General features: G+C 47.6%; 1 protein-coding gene across 1 annotated transcript in view; it reads left to right on the top strand.

The window, feature by feature from the left end:
• The first annotated feature begins 409 nt into the window (after window positions 1-409).
• Window positions 410-17,639, top strand: part of ALPL (alkaline phosphatase, biomineralization associated) — a 53,181-nt gene continuing 35,951 nt past the window's right edge. Inside the window, exon 1 of the mRNA XM_081143893.1 lies at window positions 410-570. The gene's annotated coding sequence lies outside the window, so the exon portion shown is untranslated. The remainder of the gene's footprint in view (window positions 571-17,639) is intronic.

The raw sequence follows: 17,639 nt of genomic DNA, 5'->3' as shown, positions 1-17,639 counted from the left end.
AGAGACGGACACTCAGAAAAAGGCAGACAGGCGCTGAGACAGATCCACGGAGAGGGGCGGACAGGACAGAGGGCGCCAGAAAGACACCCACAAAGACACAGGGCGAAAGGGGAGCTAAAGAGATAGACAAGAAGGACACACGCGGGGACCAGGATCAGAGTCGGAGCTGGCGGGGAAGAGCGGGGGCTGCGCGGGGAAGCGCGGAGGCCGACGGGCCGGGAGCGTCGGGGGCCGCGGCACCCAAAGGCAGCGGGGGACACCCCCGTCCGCCCCAACCCCGCGCGGGACAGGAGCGGAGTTGGGGGTGCGCCCCGATCCCCGGCAGGGGGCGCCCTGGCCGCGTGGCCCGACCGGCGGGCCGGGCTTGGGCCGGGGGCGGGGCGGGGCGGGGGCGGGGAGGGCCGGGGGCGGGATGGGGGAGGGCTGCCCGGCAGGGCTCGGGCCCCGCGGCCGCCTTTATAAGCTCGCGGGGGAGGTGGCCCGGCAGCTTCGCGCACCCGTCACTTCACGCCCTCAGGCCCAGTGTACGGACCCCACGTCCCTTGTGCCGGGACAACGAGCTCTGCGCAGGTAAGGACTCCACGCTGCCCCCGGCTCTCCGGGACCCCCGGCTACTGGGTCGATCCCCAGCCCCTCCCACACCCTCCGCTCGCTCGGGGATGGCGAGGAGGGCGGATATAAAGGGCAGGGCAGGGCAGGGACCTCCGCGCCCCCGCACGGCCGCTCGCTGCCCGCGGGGACCTGCAGCCGCTTGTCGCGCTCCGGGCCTCGCGCGCGTCGAGGCGGCCGCGGGCGCGCCGGGGCGGCTGGAGGTTGGACGTGGCTCCCGCGGAGCCCGCGAGCTAAGGGACCCGCAGTCCTGGGCTCTTCTGCCTCCCGGACTGCTGCCGGGGACCTCCACCCGTGGTCCAGCCCCCCGCCCCCCGTGCCCGGTGCCCGGTGCCTGAGCAGCCCCTATGGTGAACCCTTGGTCGGAGATCTAGAGACTCAGGCTGCCAACTCCAGCCCCTGCCTGGCCCCTCTCGTGCCTCCCGCCTAACACCCTCTAGATCTCGCCACAGCCGCCAGGGCAGGGGGCTGGTCTGCCCGCGTGGGGTCTAAAGTAGTTTGGGCCAGAGCTGGGAGCAGCAGAGGGAGGGAGGCGCTAGGGGTCCGGGAAGGAGAAAGGGGGCTATCTGGCGTGTAGGTGTCTGTTTGGGTGTGGGGGTGGGCACAGCAGCCTTGGGTCAAAGCCCTGGAGTCCCCGAAGCCGAGGGAGGCAGCGACCCACCTCTGGACGTGCCTGCCTGTGAGTGGGTTGCTTAGGGTTGGTTCCTGTGCCCGGTCTTGATAAGAAAGGGTTAAATGCATAGTCAACAAGGATGGGGTGGGAAGCTGAGAAGAGCCCAGTCTTCCCCGACGCCCTCTCTTTGTGACCCTTTTCTGCACTTAATGGGGCTGGGGGAAGGGGAAACCCTGGAGACCCAAGGACCCGGTGGTTCTCGGGCCGGCTGGGGCCTCCGCAGGTGGGCGGGTTTCCCGGGCCGGCAGGGGTTGGCTCCCACCCCAGGGATTGCCTGCCGTGCCCCAGAGCCCCTCCAGCACCTCAAGTGCATCGCATTGTTTACAAGTGGAGAGAGTGACGCTTAGAGAGGTTAAGCAACTAGGTGACAAGTTAAGCAAGCAGGGCCAGGACCTGACTCCCAGACTCAACCCTACAACCTTTGCGACCTACTCCCCAGTCTAACACTTGGAAGACCAGGGGCTGATGCCTCCTTCTGGCCCTTCTAGGGCTCAGTCCTGCCTCCCACCACCCTCCAGACCAGCCCTCTTCAAATCTTTAGTCCTTTCTACCTGTGTTGTCCCCACCCCACCCACTCTACTCCATGCCCCTGCCCTGTCCCTCTGCCTCCTTTTTCCTTCTTGAGTTCCATGCCTCCGAATTCCCTAAGCAGAAGAGACTCCTGGACACAGCTTCCCAACTTACTTCCCAGCCCCTGGACGGAGACTGGCTTGAGTGTGTCCGCGGCCCCACCTGTAAAATGGGAGTGTGCTTCTCCCGTAAGGCTATTGTGAGGGATAAAACTGAACTGAGGCCAGAAACAAAATTTCACAGCCCTGTTCTGCTGGGAATACCACAATAAATTAAACAGACAAGAGCGCTCTTCCTGGACATTCAGACATTTGCATAACAAACTTTTTTCAGGCTCTGAAATAGACATTTTAGAATTAGAATCAAACAATTCACAAGGGATTAAAATGCAATAACATAAAATTAATCCGACAACATTTAGTGCTCACAGAGAGACAAGTCAACCTAGCTGTGTGACCTGGAATGAGCTCTGTTCCCTGTCACGCTTGGTCTCCTCCTTTCGGCCAAGGAGATCAATGATAGTACTTATTGGTGGTGAAGTCTAGATTAGTGCATGCCAAGTGTCTAGCTTGTGCCTGTGCTTAAGAAAATATTGGCTATCATCAGCTCTAATTTTGGCAGAAAATGCAACTCTGAGCCTGAGTGTGTCACTGCCTCTGAATCCTGGAAACACATCACCCAACTTTGTCGAGGCTCTGCCCATTCCCTGATGGACTGCACTGTAGGGTGCCTGGTGACCCCCTGCCCACACTCAGCCGCCTACCATCCTCAATTCATCGTTGTTCAGGAGTCTGCACTCCATGTTGGGAATGGGCCTGGGGCTATTATCTCCTCAGGGCCTGTGCCCTCTGCCTTGATGTGTCCCAGCTTGGAAATGGTCCGAATCCAAACTCAAGTCCTGCCTGTTCTATGGCTTACATGCTTGATATTCCCTGCAAGCTAGATGTAGTCCTATCAAAATTGAAGAAGCAGGGCTTAGAGAGGAGAAACAACTTGTCCAAGGACACACACACTACCTGGGGAGCTGGGGCTGGATGGAGCCCGGGTGTCTACAATGCCAAGTCTAGTGATTTCATGTTGTACCCATCTCTGGGGATGAGGCCTCTTAATCCCGGGATATGATCCAACAGCATAGCCAGGAGTTCTCACCTTGAAATAGAAACTGGAGTTATTAATACTAACCCCAGAGCTTGAAGAGAACATTGCGGGGAGACGAGCAAGCTGGGCTGAGAACCAGCACTCAGAAATCGCCTCGTGGCCACAGGAATGCTGACTCAGCTCCCCAGCGCTGGCTGGGGCTAGGCTGTGAGGTATGCTTGTGTGTTTTTTCATTTTCCTTCTAGAGATATCCTCACTTTGAGAGGGCAGCTGGGGGCAGTAGAGTGGAGGTTCATTCCCAGCATTGCTATGCGACCCTGGACAAGTCACTTTCTCTTTCTGAGCCTCAGATGAGGAAATTGTGCATAATGTGGATTAATAATATGCACTTTGCAGCATTGCTGTGAGGAGCTAGCAAGATCATAAATGGTTTTCAGCATTGGGCGGAACCTGTGTTGGCGACTGTTATTGAGAAGTTAATATTCCTTGAGGGATGGCCCTGTTTAGGTTACAAAGGCCTAGAGATAGCAGGGGAAATGCTGGCTTTGGGGTCAGCATCTTGCGTGCCAGTCCTGGCTGTGTGACCTGAGGCAAGTCACTTTGCTTCTCTGACTGTTAGGTTCCTAGTAGGCTCTCAGCAACTTTTATAGGATGCTCAGTGTCCAAAGAACATTCAGGAATAGTCTCCATATTTTTCCACCTCCCCATATCACCCCCCAACATTTCATAATTGCTCCCAGAAAAACTTCATGCTTAAAGTTTTCCATGCTGAAATTCTCAACCTCACTGTGGCATGAAATCAATTGTTTGCATTTAATTTGACTTCTCAAATTAAGGGGTAAAATTTGAGATGAGGGTAGGGGGTGGGGGGAGATGAGGAAAACGAAGTTAAACCAGATGTGTTTTTGTTTAACTGCAGGATGGTGGTTAAACTGCCCGAGTGTTACCATCGTTCCTTCTGAATTCCAGTAACTAGGAGTTGGGTTTCACCAGAAATTGTAGTGTTCCTTCCTGGCTAGTGTGGACTCGCCCTCCCCATTATTATTATTATTACTATTTTATGTTCATCCTAGGCCACAGAGGACTGGCCAGAAAGGAGACCTCACAAATGCCTAGAATTTCAGAACTAGAAGGCATTTAGAGGCTGGCTCTGTCAACTGGCTGCTTTGCAGACCCGGAGACTGAGGCCCCTGCAGGGGAAGGGGCTTGCCCAGGGTCACTTGGCTGCCTAGGCAAGAGGTGAACTATGAAGTCAGTCTCCCAGCTCTGTGCTCCATGGCCTTCCCCCAAATAACCAAAAGTCTTGAATTGGGTGTGTTTCCTTTCCATCGTACATCCTTAATGTATCTTTTTTTTTTTTTTTAAAGAATGAATTGTTCAAGGGAAGATGCAAAATATGGGTTAGTAGAGAAAGATCTTCAGCTCAGAAGAGTAGCATTTAAGTCCTTGACCTGTTGATATGCTACCTGAGTGCCCTTGGGCAAGTGATTTCCTCTCTCCGAGCCTCAGCTTCCCCATTTGTAAGCAAGCCAGAATACCTGAGGGGGGGGTGCGGGAGGGGGGAAGAGCCTTCTCTAAGACTTGGAATGGGTCTTGATTTAATCACTTGGGTCTTGATTTAATCACTTGGTCCTCAAATATTTATCGCCTAGGTTATAGCACGTCAGTCACAAATTGCCCTCCTACGGTGGCAAGAGACAGGTGTGGTGGATGACCCACGGTGGGCCACATCGCTGCCTGGCCACCAAGGCTAAACCTAATTAGCATCTGCTCTGTCCACTTTACCACAGTCCCCACCACTCCCTACTCTCTCACACCCAGCCCACTTACCTCATCAACATTACCTGCCTGCCTTCTGAGTTTGCGATTTCTGGGCTAGGTGCATGAGGCCGTGGAAGTGGGGCTCAAATCTCATCTGAATGACTGCATGAAGCTTGGGCCAGCCCTCGGGGGCTCAGGATGGGAATGTGGGATGCATGGACATCAGCCCCTCTTCTGCCACCTAGCAGTGTCTCTGAAACATGTTGGCTAGGTGGAAGGAGCTTTCTTTCTGCTTTGGTGGTCCCCAGGAAGAATCTACAGGCTCCAGAGGTTTGGGGGTGATAGCATCAGCCTGTTGGGGCTCAGAGAGCTGGGCCTGGGGCCTACCCTCGGGGCGGACAGGCAGCCCTGGGTGCTTCAGTCCCGAGATTATGCAGCCCCCTCAGGGAAGGAACTCCCTTGACATCTGCTACCTCACCTAATATTCCCAAATATTCCCTAATATTCCCTGTTCATTGGTCACCACTTCACAGACAAAAAACACCACCTTGTACTCTGAACCCACAGCTCTCTGTTCCACTCCCTTTGCTGGGAGCCAAGACCTGGAGGTAACAGCAGGCACCACGGCCGCAGCCCAGGTTGCCGAATCACCATGACCATACTTGAGGGCAGCGTGGGAGGCTGTGAACCCTCATGGTTAAATACTGGGCTCTGGAGGCAGCTGTTTAGATGGGAGATTCTAGAAGGGCTCCACAGACTGCTCTGGGGGTACAAGATTCCTGATAGTAATCACAGGTCCCCCGGTCCTGGAGCCTGCAGAGTTCAGAAGTGTGCCTGCCTGTGAGGGAAGCAGCATTTTGTAAGGACCCACTGGGCACCAGGCACCTTCAACACTATCTTGGACCCTCACCTACCTCGACCCCTGTTGTTTTACAGTTGAGGAGACTGAGACTCAGGGGGCAGACACCTTGAGTTCAAATCCCTCCCGCAGGTGCCTCTGTCTCCTGTTCTGATCTAGGGAAGGGAGGAGAATGGAGGGGAGGCTGGGAGGTTATTTCTGGGCATCGATCCCGGTGACCCTGTAGTGAGGCCCTGACCCTGGCTTGCAGCAGAAAAGCATCTTCCTCCCAGACCTCAGTGCGTGATTCAGGTGGATGAACTTCACCTGGCCAGGTCTTCAAGCTGCTGGACCAAGCTCAGTAAACATTATATGTTCTTTTTTTAAAGTGTTTAGGTGGCCTTTATTGGAAAACCCACAAATCTAACCTTTAAAAGGCTCTACCATATGACTTTTGGTTAAGTCAAGCGCTTGCCTTCTCTGATCCACCTGTTCTTTGTCTACAAGACAATGGGATGGATACCCTCTCGGATCCCAGGCCGAGCTTCTCATGTCACTGTCCTGTCCTCCTCCTAGGCTCTTTGTTGGCTCTCACTGGACTGTATCAGGCTTGGCCTTTCTCTATCATTTGCCTCTTTCTCCTTCCACCTGTTCCCACTTTGATGTACTGGCCTCTTAACATATAGAAGTTAATAGCTTATTCATCTCCACAATTCTGGGCAAAAAGTGTCTCGGCTGATTCCCAGCCCCCCCAGTCTTCCCTCCCTCTCCTATTGCTCTTCTAGAGTTGCTCTGTTTTCCCTGCTCCCCCCTCCCACCTGCACACACCAGTGCCAGCGTTGCCTTGTCAGGTGTGGTGTCCAGTGCCTCACCTGGAGCCGCCTGGTTTTACAGCAGCCCTGTGTGGCAAGTGCTGTTATCCCCATGTTACAGGCGAGGAAACAGGCACAAAGTCGCCTAGCCGGGAAGTGGGAAACATACCCATTTGACCTCTACCATTGCCAGTCCACCCACTCAAGGCTGCTTTCTTCACTGTGACATGATGGCACAATCCAGCTTCCTACAAGAACCCAGTTCCTTCTTTATTCTGAAGTCATAAAATGTAATTCACATTTCAGCTTTAGTTATCAAGATATCGAAGATAAACAGAGCTCCTCTCGACAGCTCATCCAAGCCTTGGCACGAATCACCTGAGTATTTCTTTGTGAAAATGCTGTGTTTTATTTTTCCTCTTGACCTCATCCTTATAATTAACATTTAAGGGCTTGCTCAGTGTCAGGAACTGAGCAAATCACTGTGAATGACCTTTTTGTATTTAACTTGTTATCCTCTCCATTTTGCAGAAGAGGAGACTGCAGCTCAGAGAAGCTGAGTAACTTACTCAAAGTCACACAGCTGGAAAGTGGAGATGCTTTCTTGCTCAATCAGATTGGCAACTGGATTCAGATTTTTACGTTTGGATACAGGCCCTCAGGGGACCTTGCTGTATACATTTGCTTTCAGTAGAAGCATCTATCCTTGGGGTTTGCAGAGTGATGTGGGTGGGAGGTTTCAGAGGGAGGGGACCACGCATAGGCACTCCCAGTGAGTCTCAGCCGGAACAACCTCTTCTTGTCATGAAAAGGAAATAAGAGTCCTAGCAGGAAGCATCCTCAGAAACCCAGAGGGGTGTGGGGTTGAATCTGCCATTTCAAGACGTGTGACTGTGGGCAAGTCCCTTTCCGTCTTCTGGCATGACCCTGCCCGACAACCACGGCCTGCACTGAGTGAGGCAAGGCCTCAGGGCTTTTCTAGTTCATGTGTGGCAAATAGCTGGCATGCAGGCTGCCACTCCCCTGTCCTACACTCATGTCAGACATCACTAATCAACCACTGCTTTTTTTCCTTCTAAACCTCAAATTCCTTCTAAATGCAGCCCTCCAGGCAGCCACTATCAACTACTTAGAGTTGGCACACAAGATTGAAGGACATCCCAGAACCAAATTAGATTTAATTATTGTGTGGACAGGGGTGGAGAAGGGACAGGCCCAGGGTGGCACCCAGGTCAGTGTCACTGTGCTTCTCAGCCTTTTCCTTGTTTGGGACAGCAGGAGGAACCCAGAGCAGTGCTCATGTTCAGTCCTCAAGGTTTCTGGGGCTGAAAGTAAGAGTGACAAGGAGGGGGCTGGCCCTAGCTGTTTTGGCTCCGTGGTTAGAGCGTTGGCTTGTGGACTGAAGGGTCCTGGGTGTGATTTTGGCCAAGGGCATGTACCTCGGTTGCAGGCTCAATCCCCAGCCCCAGTCTGGGGAGGCAACCAATCGATGTATCTCTCTCACATCAGTGTTTCTCTCCCCCCCCTCCCCTTCCATTCTCTCTGAAAAGCAATGGAAAAAAATATACTGGAGTGAGGATTAAAATAAAAAGAAAGAAGGGAAAGGAGGAGGCTGGTTTCAGACATGCCGCAGAGTTGGCTCCCCCTCCTCTCCCTCTGTAGCAGAGGCAATAGTAATAACAGTACTAATGAGAGCTGTTAACACTTGCTGAGATTTATTAGGTGCCCAGCCACTCCTAAATGCTTTGTATGCATTCACACTTTTAATCCCTGTAAGGGCCCATTTTTCAAGTGAGGAAAGTGAAGCAACTCACCTGAGCTGCCCTGGCAGGTGAACCAGGGGAGCCGCTGAGATTCGAATTCACAGCCGTCGGACGCTGGCGCCACTTCCCAGTGTGGGGACTGCCCGACTCCGCCCTTGCTCTCCCTCAGCTCGCCATCGTCATGCCTCACTCGTGACCGTGACCGTGACCGTGGCACTGCTTTGCCTATGGAAAGCAGTGCTCTTCCACGTGGACCTCCCACGTGCGTGCGCAGGAGCCGGGCAAAGGCCTCCGTCTCGCGAGTTAGAGAACCGGGGCTGGGATCAGACAGCGAGGGGATGGTGATCCCTCCAGCAGAGAGCCCGTTCCCTGCGCCTTGCTCAGCAGGTGGCCCAGGGGGTCCCGGGGCGGGAGTGTTGGGGCTGATGCGGGCGGGGTTGGGCTTGAGCCCCATCCCAGATGGACCAATTCTAGTTCCTGTTATAATCAGCCATTGGACCCTGGACGAGTCACTTTAATCCTCCCAACCTCCGTCTCCAGGCTCCTATCATTCTTTTCCGTTTTTAAAGCCCTTTCTTATTCATGAACTCACTGACCCCTTCAAACAGCCCTATAAAGTATTATATTCCTTTTGCGAAAGGGGAGGAGGCTGAGGCTCAGGTCAAATCGATGGCAAAACCAGCCCTCAAACTCAGGTCAGGGTCGCAGGCTAAGATCTTTCTTAATGTGTCCCTGCCTCTCACATCTTTGCTTTTGCACCTACTGTCCCCTCTCCTGCAGGGCTCACCCTGCCCTTGTTGCCAGTTGCCACCGCGGCTGCTTTTCTGGATCTTGCTCAGGAATCTCGAGTCCTTTGTAATCTGATTATTTACATAGTGCCTGGCTCTGAGTATGAGTTCCTGAAGGGCAGGAAGCCTGTGGGAATCATTCACGAATTCCAGTGTCTCTCCAGGTCACAAGTGTGAGTGAGTGAAGGGCTGCCATCCCTGGCAGGGGTTTCCAGGCCCAGCAGGGCTTGATTACAGTGGGGAAACCTGTGAAGGCTGTCCTGACCTTGACACCTGATTGGCAGCAGGACAATCTAATTTTCCTATTGAAGGCTCAGGCCCTTAGTGGGGTGTGGGTTTCCCCAATGTCATACTTTGGACCAGTCTTGGTCCATTTTGTTCACAAATGTAGTCTCAGTTTCTTGAATAGTAATAGTAACGGCTGGACATAGAGTAACACATCTACGTGCACCGTGCTTCTTGGTGTATAGTATGCACTTAATACATATTTGGTAAATGAATGACCGCTTGTATGTCACACCCTGAAGCTGGGCCCAGTTGGAGGTTCCCAGGAAGGGAAACGAACCTGTCACCTTGCCCCTGTCTGGGGCAGCCCTGGCATGTGTCAACTCCCTGATTCCCCGGCACTTCCCAGCCACATGGACTAGCACCCCTCCAGATGGGGAAGGAATATGACAGCTCTGGGGGAGATGCTGCTGTGATCTATAGTACACAGAGGCAGAAATGGGGCTCAGTTGTGGTCAAGTAACTTGCCCAGGGTTGCAGAGCTGGTGGAGCTGGGATTTGAACCCAGAACCTGGAGTTTTTCCCCTTTTGGCTCTGGTGAGGGAGGATGTGTCTGTCTTGGGGATGTCTGGTTTAGAGATCCAGCTCTGGCTCCAGACTATCTTAATTTGTTTAATAATAGTAAGAGTTGTCATTCATTGAATCCCTATTTGTGGCCTGCTAAGTACGTATTTCCATACCTTTTTTTTATTTGGTCCCCTTAAACCTTGCACAGGGTAGGTACTGGGATCCTTGTTTTTACAGGTGAATAGAAGTTCAGAGAAGGGAAGGGACTTGCCCAAGGTCATGCAGCTCATAAGCCGGAATTTGAACCTGGGGCAGCCTGGCTCCAGAGTGTGGGCCCGTCATCACTTAATTAGATAAATCTCTGCAGGCCAGATGTGTAAACTCTTCTTGAACCTGATGGCTTTCCGGAGCCCAACTCGGGGAGGGGATAGGAGGCAGGAATTGACTATGTGACATTTACTGGCCCCCTGAGCTGAGAAGTGCAGAGTTTATTTGTCCCCTGCGTGATTCCTGGGTTAAGGGAGGGATGGAGTTGGGGCACAGCAGGGCAGTCCTGCTGTCTCCAGGAGCAGGGTCAGGGGAAGGCCAGAGCAATTAGCTTGGCTGAAGCCGCTGCTCACGAGAAACCTCAGTGTGGATGGGCCCCAGCCTCAGTCCAGGACTCTGGTCTCGGGTCTCACCCTCCTGGGTTCTATCTCAGGCTTCTAGGGTCTTCCTGGGGTGGGAAATCTCAATGCGCTGGCTTGTGTGACAAGTTTGCCCTGAAATTTCCTCCTTCAGCACCCAAGTCCCTGGGGTAGGCTGCCTGCCTCATTTCCCCTTTTCAGAGAGGCGGATCCTTTCCTGTTGGGTAGCTACATGATTTGAATAATCGAGTGTTTCCAGACTGGCCCCTGGCCAGGCAGAGCTCAGCTGTGAGGCCTCTAGCCGGGGCTCCAAGGCAGGCCTGCCAACCTCCTTGTTCCATCAGCGAGGGCGAAATATGCGGAAAACGCTTGTCCTGTTGGCTTTGCTGGACCAGGACCCAGGTGATCCCTGTGACAAAGGACAGTTCTGGCCTCGGGTTTTGTCCCCTCGCTGCCCGGAAGTAGCTCCTGGTGGGAAAAGAAAGGGGCTGCCCCTGTTCTAGGAAGTTCCTGCCCGAGTGGCCTTTCTTGTTTGCTCACATGGGTGCTGGTTTCTCGACACCTGTCAAGAAAGCAGAGTCAGGAAGGGGGAGAGGTGAGTGCAGGAGCTCATTCATTAATTCATTCAACAAACATTTCCTTGGCCCAGCTGCCTGCTAGGCTCAGGGCTAGGTGTTGGAATTCACAGATGGATCTGGTCCAGTTTTTGCTTTCAAAGAGCATCCAGTGTATGGGGAGACGGTTGTGTGAATAGACCCATACAGAGTCCCAGGTGGTATAGGGTAAAGGAAAATGCAACAGCCGTAGGAGCAGAAGAGGCCACCTAACCATGCCGGGGGCAGAATGACCATAGATGATTTCTGGAGGACGTGGCATTCAATCTTGTGTATTTTTTTTCTCCAGCAAATATTTACTGAGCAGCTTCCCCTCCCCCCCCCCCATTGCTTTTCAGAGAGTGGAAGGGGAAGAGAGAGAGAGAAACAATGATGTGAGAGAGACACATCGATTGGTTGCCTCCTGCACGCACCCTGACCAGGTCTGGGGATTGAGCCTGCAACTGAGGTATGTGCCCTTGGCTGGAATCAAACCCGGGACCCTTCAGTCTGTGGGCTGATGCTCTAACCAATGAACCAAACTGGCCAGGGCTTTACTGAGCATCTTCTGTAGCAGATGCGGTTCCAGGTGCTGGGGATACAGCAGTGAATAGTGCAAAGACTTTCCTCCTGGAGCTCCACTGTTCTGGAAGAGATAGACGATAAAGTCATTAATTTCAGATGGTGATGAGCACTGTGAAGAAAATAAACAGGCTTATGAGATAGCGAGGGACAGGGGTGTAGCGGGGTTTCTTTACTCAGCATGGGCAGGGAAGGAGTCAGAGAACGTGGGCTTTAAACTGAAAAGAGAGGGAGTGAGCCAAGCAAGTGTTCTTGGCAAGAGAACAGCCAGTGCAGAAATCCCGAGGGAAGACAGTGGGGCACGGAAGGTCTGAGTGGCGAGGGGCCAGGGCCAGGAGATGATGTCAGAAAGATGGGCAGGGCTCGGAGCTTGGAGACATTCGATCGGCTCTGGAAGGACGAGCAGGGCCTGCCAGGAGAAGGAAGGGGTTGGGTGACCTCCTGTTTGTTGGGTGGCCCCTTATAAACAGTTTGAGGAGGAAGGGTGTTGAGGCCTGGCACTCCAGCCCTCCCCAGGTGCAGATGGGGTGGCTTAGCCCAGAGAGGAGAAGAGACCCTCCTCCCAAGCTCACTGTTAGAGGTGGTGGGATGGGATCTGGGTCCCCTAGCCACCAACCAGTTTCTCTCCAATACGCCCTCATAGCGTCTTAATAAATTAAAACGGACATTTATTAATCACTTACTGTCTGCCAAGAAAGTTACATACCTTGCCTAGTTTGACAGGAGGAAGGTGAGGCTCAGGGACCTGGTGAAGGGTCATTCAGACCTGGGTTCTTTATGCTTGACCCCGGCCAAGTGTACTCGGAAAATAGGGCTAGTGCTACAGTAGTCCCTCTTTCCCCATGGGGAGGGAATATAATATGTTCCAAGACCCGCCGTGCATGCCTGAAACGATGGATAGTATCTATGATCAAGTTTAATTTAATAATTAAGCACAGTAAGAGATATACAACAATAACTAATAATAAAATAGAACGATTATAACAATATACTGTAATAAAAGTTACGCGAATGTGGTCTCTCTCAAAATATCTTACTGTACCGTACTCACCTTTTCATTAAAGGAAGCACTTTAGGACTTCGTTTTGGCAAATCCAAATTGCTGGCATCACTCCTGTTGCACTTTGGGGCCATTAGTAAGTAAAATAAGGGTTCTTTGAATGCAAGTGCTGTGATACCTCTGCAGGCCATCTGATAGCAGCTGGCTGCTAAGCAACTAGTGGGCAGGGAGTGTCTCCAGCGTGGGTATGCTGGCAGAGGGCTGACTCGTGTTCTGGGCAGGATGGAGAGTGGGACAGCAGGATTTCATCACGCTGCTTGGAACGGTGCACAGTCTAAAACGCATGCATTGTTTATTTCTGCAATTTTCCATTTAATATTTTCGGACTTCGGGTGACCACGGGTAACTGAAACCTTGGAAGGTAAAACCACGGGTAAGGGGGGACGACTGTAATGCCTTCTAGCTTAAAAGACTGTTGAGGATTCAGTGAGATATAACGCATGCCAACAGCTTTCTATAGTGCTCGTCAAAATGTGAACATTTACTGAGCATTTTTGTTTTCATTTAAATTATCTTATGGACCCTGGGGCCTAGAAATGGGTTAATCATGATCCTTGTTCCAAGCAGTCTTATCATTGGTCCATAATGGCCCTCTTGACTATTATGAAAAATAAATTTAAAATACCTATGAACGCCCGGCAGGGCGTGGCTCAGAGGATGAGCACTGACCTAGGATCCAGGAGATCGAGGTTCGATTCCCGGTCAGGGCACATGCCCAGGTTGTGGGCTTGATCCCCAGTCGGGGGCATGCAGGAGGCAGCCGATCAATAATGGCTCTCTCATCATTGATGTTTCTATCTCTGTCTCTCCCTCTCCCTTCCTCTCTCTGAAATCAATAAAGATATATTTTAAAAAATAATAATAAAATAAAATACCTATGAACTATTATCCAGTACCAGGAACAGAATACTGACGGTAACTGACATCTTCCTCTGGACTCCTCCATCCCTCTCCTACCCACCCTCTTTCATGTGGGGTAACCACTCCCCGGAATCTGGGGTTTCTCATTCTCTTGCCTTTTTTATTTTTTCATTTTGATCTTTATTAATATTTTATTAGTTGTATTATTATCACACATATATATGGAATTTCTCACTCCTTTTGCCTTTTTTGATTAGTTATCTGTCACAGAATTTTGAGGCCCATTAAAACAAAGTTTAATGAGAAAAAAAATAGGTGAAAAAAATATATATACATACATATATATAAAAGCTTATCATGCACAATCTCCTGAGGCTTTTTTTCATTCATTCTTATATTGCTGAGATTCATCCATATTGTCGCGTGGAGCTATAATTCTTTTTCATTGCTGTATGATGTTACACTGGGTAACTTACATAATTTTTAATTCTTGTTAATGGCATTTGGGTTATTTTCAGGTTTTTGCTACTGTGGGAAAAAAGCACCTATGAATGTTCTTGTACATGCTTCCTTATGAATGAATTTAGAGATTTTCTCTTGATATCTACCTAGGAATGGAATTGCTGGGTCACAGGGTCTATGAAAATTTGTTCAGTTTGACAAGATAGGAGCAAACTGTTTTCCACAATGGTTGTATCAGTTTATACTCCCACCAGTAATATATAAGAAGTCCTGCTGTTCTGCATCTTCTGCAATACACAGTATTATCGGACTTCTTAATTTTTTCCAACCAGATAAGTATAAGGATTTCTCATTGTAGTCTTGATTTGCAGTTCCCTGATTACCAATGAGGTTGAATAGGTTTGTATGAGTATGTGTGGGAGTCACCTCCTGGGAATGTCTTTTGCCTCTTTTTCTATTTGTCCTTTTTTTTGGGGGGGGGGGTCCTTTTCTTACTAATTTGTAATAGTTCTTTATATTCCTGAGTCTAATCATGTTTTGAAAATGGAAATTCTAAAATTTAATATAGTCTAATTTAGCAATATTTTATTTAATAGTTAGTGCTTTTGGGTCTTGTTTAAGAAAGTGGGCCTTACCCCACAGTCTCTACTAAATGTTTTAAAGTGGTCCCCCGTCCCCCATTTAAGACCTTAATCCATATAGTGTAAGGTAGAGATCCAATTCAATTTTTCCCCCATCTAGATATCTATGTTTTCCAGTTGCCTTTGTTGCTGATGTACTGAAATGCAGTAGTCTTTTTTGCATTTTGATCTTATCAAGCTAACTTGCTAAACACTTTTTCCAATTATTTGTCTGTAGATCCTATGTAGACAGTCAATTACAAATGATGATAGTTTTCTTTTGTGTTTTTTAATCTTCATGCTTTTAACCTTTTTTCTTATCTTATTGCACTGTCTAGGACTGCCAGTACAATCTTAAATAAAAATAGTGGTACTAAGTATCTTTGCCTTGTTTTTTATTTTAGAGAGAATGTTCTAAAGTTTTCCCACTTAGAATATATGTGTTGCAGATTTTTTATAAATTGCTTTTTTTCTGGTTAAGGAAGCTCTTTTCTATTCATAACTTATTGAGAGTTTTTTTAAAAAATAATAATTTGTGTTGAATTGTATTAAGTGCTTTCAAAAAGTATCTTGAGGTGATTATATGGTTTTTCTCTTTTAATGTGTTAATGTATAGATTTTCTAATATTAAACCATCTTCTTGTATTCCTAGGATAAACCTAACAGTTCATTATATAATATTTGGTTATTGTTTAATAATGTCTCATTTAGAATTATTATATCAATTTTCATGAATAAAATGTGCCTCTCATTTTCACTTTAAAAAAATATATATATCTTTATTGATTTCAGAGAGAGGAAGGGAGAGGGAGAGAGAGAGATAGAAACATCAATGACAAGAGAGTCATTGATCGGCTGCCTCCTGCACACCCCCCACTGGGGATCGAGCCCACAACCGGGGCACGTGCCCTGACGGAATCGCACTGCGATCTCCTGGATCATAGGTCTATGCTCAACCTCTGAGCCGTGTCAGCTGGGCTAATTTTCACTTTTTATGTTGTACTTTTCTGCTTTGAAATTGCAATTATAAGGCCTTATAAAATTAGTTGGTAATATTTTCTCTTTTACTATTCTCTAGAAAAATTTGGGTAAACTTGAGATTATTTCTTGAAGTCTGATAGAACTCACTTATAAAATCACCTTGGCCTGTTGTTTTCTTTGTGGAAAGATTTTAACTACTGTTTAAATTTTTTCATTCAGGTTTTTTATTTCTTCTTGAGTCGGTTTTGGTAAGTTATATTTTTAGGAATATGTGCATTTATTCTACTTTTTCAAATTTATTGGTGTCAGGCTGCTTATAGCATTTTCTTAGTAGTCTTCTTTTCCATAAAAATTGTGTCTTATCTCTCTCGGTTATTATTTTTTATTACTCTTGCCTCAAGTTTATTGACTTTTAAAAAATACCATATTGTGGCTTTGATCTCAACCAAGTCTTTATTTCCTGTTTTGTTCATTTCTGCTCTATAGAATCTCCTTTTATTTTTGGAAGGTTTCTGTTTTTCTAACTTCCTAAGTTGGACAATTAGCTACTCAGTTTTTAGCCTTTCTTTGCTACATTCCACAATTTTTGAGTTATTTAATGATGTTTTTAATCTCTACATGTGTGGGGAATTGTTTGTCCTTTTAAAAACATAATTTAACTTAATTGTACCATGGTCATAGAATGTACGCTATGTGAAAACCTGTTATTTAAAATGTGAGACTTGTGTTATGGTCAATTTTTTAAATGTTTGAGTGTTCCTGAAAAGAATGTATGTGTATGTACTTTGTTGCTATCATCCTGCATTTTTATTTCAATTATCTTGATTTTTTCTGTTTTATTTTTAATGTTTATTACTTAAAAAAAATTGTTAGCTATAGCTTTTACCCACAAAGACAAGATTAGCATTTTCTCAGGCCTCTTGGTCTCCCTCTTCCCCTTCAGCCTTTCTTCTTCTTCAAAATGCCCTTCTGCCCCCTTGACATCACATTTAAGCTCTCTGGAATTTTTAGTTCTGCGTTATTTTAGATATATTTCTTTTTGCCCTTTTCTTTGATCTGTGAACTTTTTTTAACACTAAACTTTACTAATTTATTTGCTCAGCCTTCACATATCTTTAGTACCATCTGTGGAATTTGTTTCTATTACTTCAGTTATTTCAAAACAATTTTTTTGGTGGTGGGGAGGTCTCTTTTTGTACAAGCATGAGCCCTTGAACATCGCGATTTTTATTAGCCTTTAACATTTGAATGACAGTTTAGCTGGATATAAAATTCTCAGTTCAAATTTTTTTCCTTTGGTACTTTGGTCAATTCAATTTGATACTTATTCCTTTGTAAGTGATCTGTTTTTCTCTAGATTTTTATGTTTTCGTTGTCTTTTGGTATTCACTATAATATTTCTAAGTGTGCATTTTTAAATTATTTATCCTGTTTGGTATATTGGGGGCCCTTTCAAATGGATATCTTTCATCTTTTTTTTTTTACTTCCAAAGTTATCTTTATTATTTCTTCAAATATGTCCTCCCTTGATTTATTTTCCTCTCCTGGGACTCCTATTATCTATATGTTGGCACTTATACTCCCATCTCTCTCTTTTTTTGTTGATGTATAATTTAATACAATAAAACGCATAGATCTTAAGCATTCAATTTAATGCATTTTGACAAATGTATATTACCTTGTAACAATGACCCCAAAACAAGATTAAAAAACAAAAATTTCTATTGCTCCAGCAAGTTCCCCCACACCTTTTTCTAGTCCATTTTGTCTCCCAAATGTAATTATTATTCTGATTTATTTCACCATTTGTTTTTTTTCCAGAGTTTCCTATATATGGAATCATATAGCAGTGTACTCTTTTATGTCCAGCTTCTTTCACTTAACAAAATGTTTCTGAGATTCATCTATGTCTGTTGTGTCAGCAGTTCACTTCTTTTTCTGCTGAGTAGTTTTCCATTTTATCGAAATGTTTCTTTACTCATCTGTTAATGAACATTAAAACTGTTTTCATTTGGGGGATATTATAAGTAAAGCTCCTATAAATATTTGTGTAGGTATATTTTCATTTCCTTTGAGCAAATACTTAGGAGTGGAATTGCTGGATCATGTGGTAAGTGTATGTTTCACTTTATAAGGAATTCCCAAAGTCA

This window comes from Miniopterus schreibersii (genome assembly GCF_964146895.1).
Source record: "Miniopterus schreibersii genome assembly, chromosome: 8".
NCBI classification, from domain to species: Eukaryota; Metazoa; Chordata; class Mammalia; order Chiroptera; family Miniopteridae; genus Miniopterus; species Miniopterus schreibersii.
The sequence above is the reverse complement of the archived record's forward strand: the minus strand, read 5'-3'. Positions and strand labels throughout refer to the sequence as shown.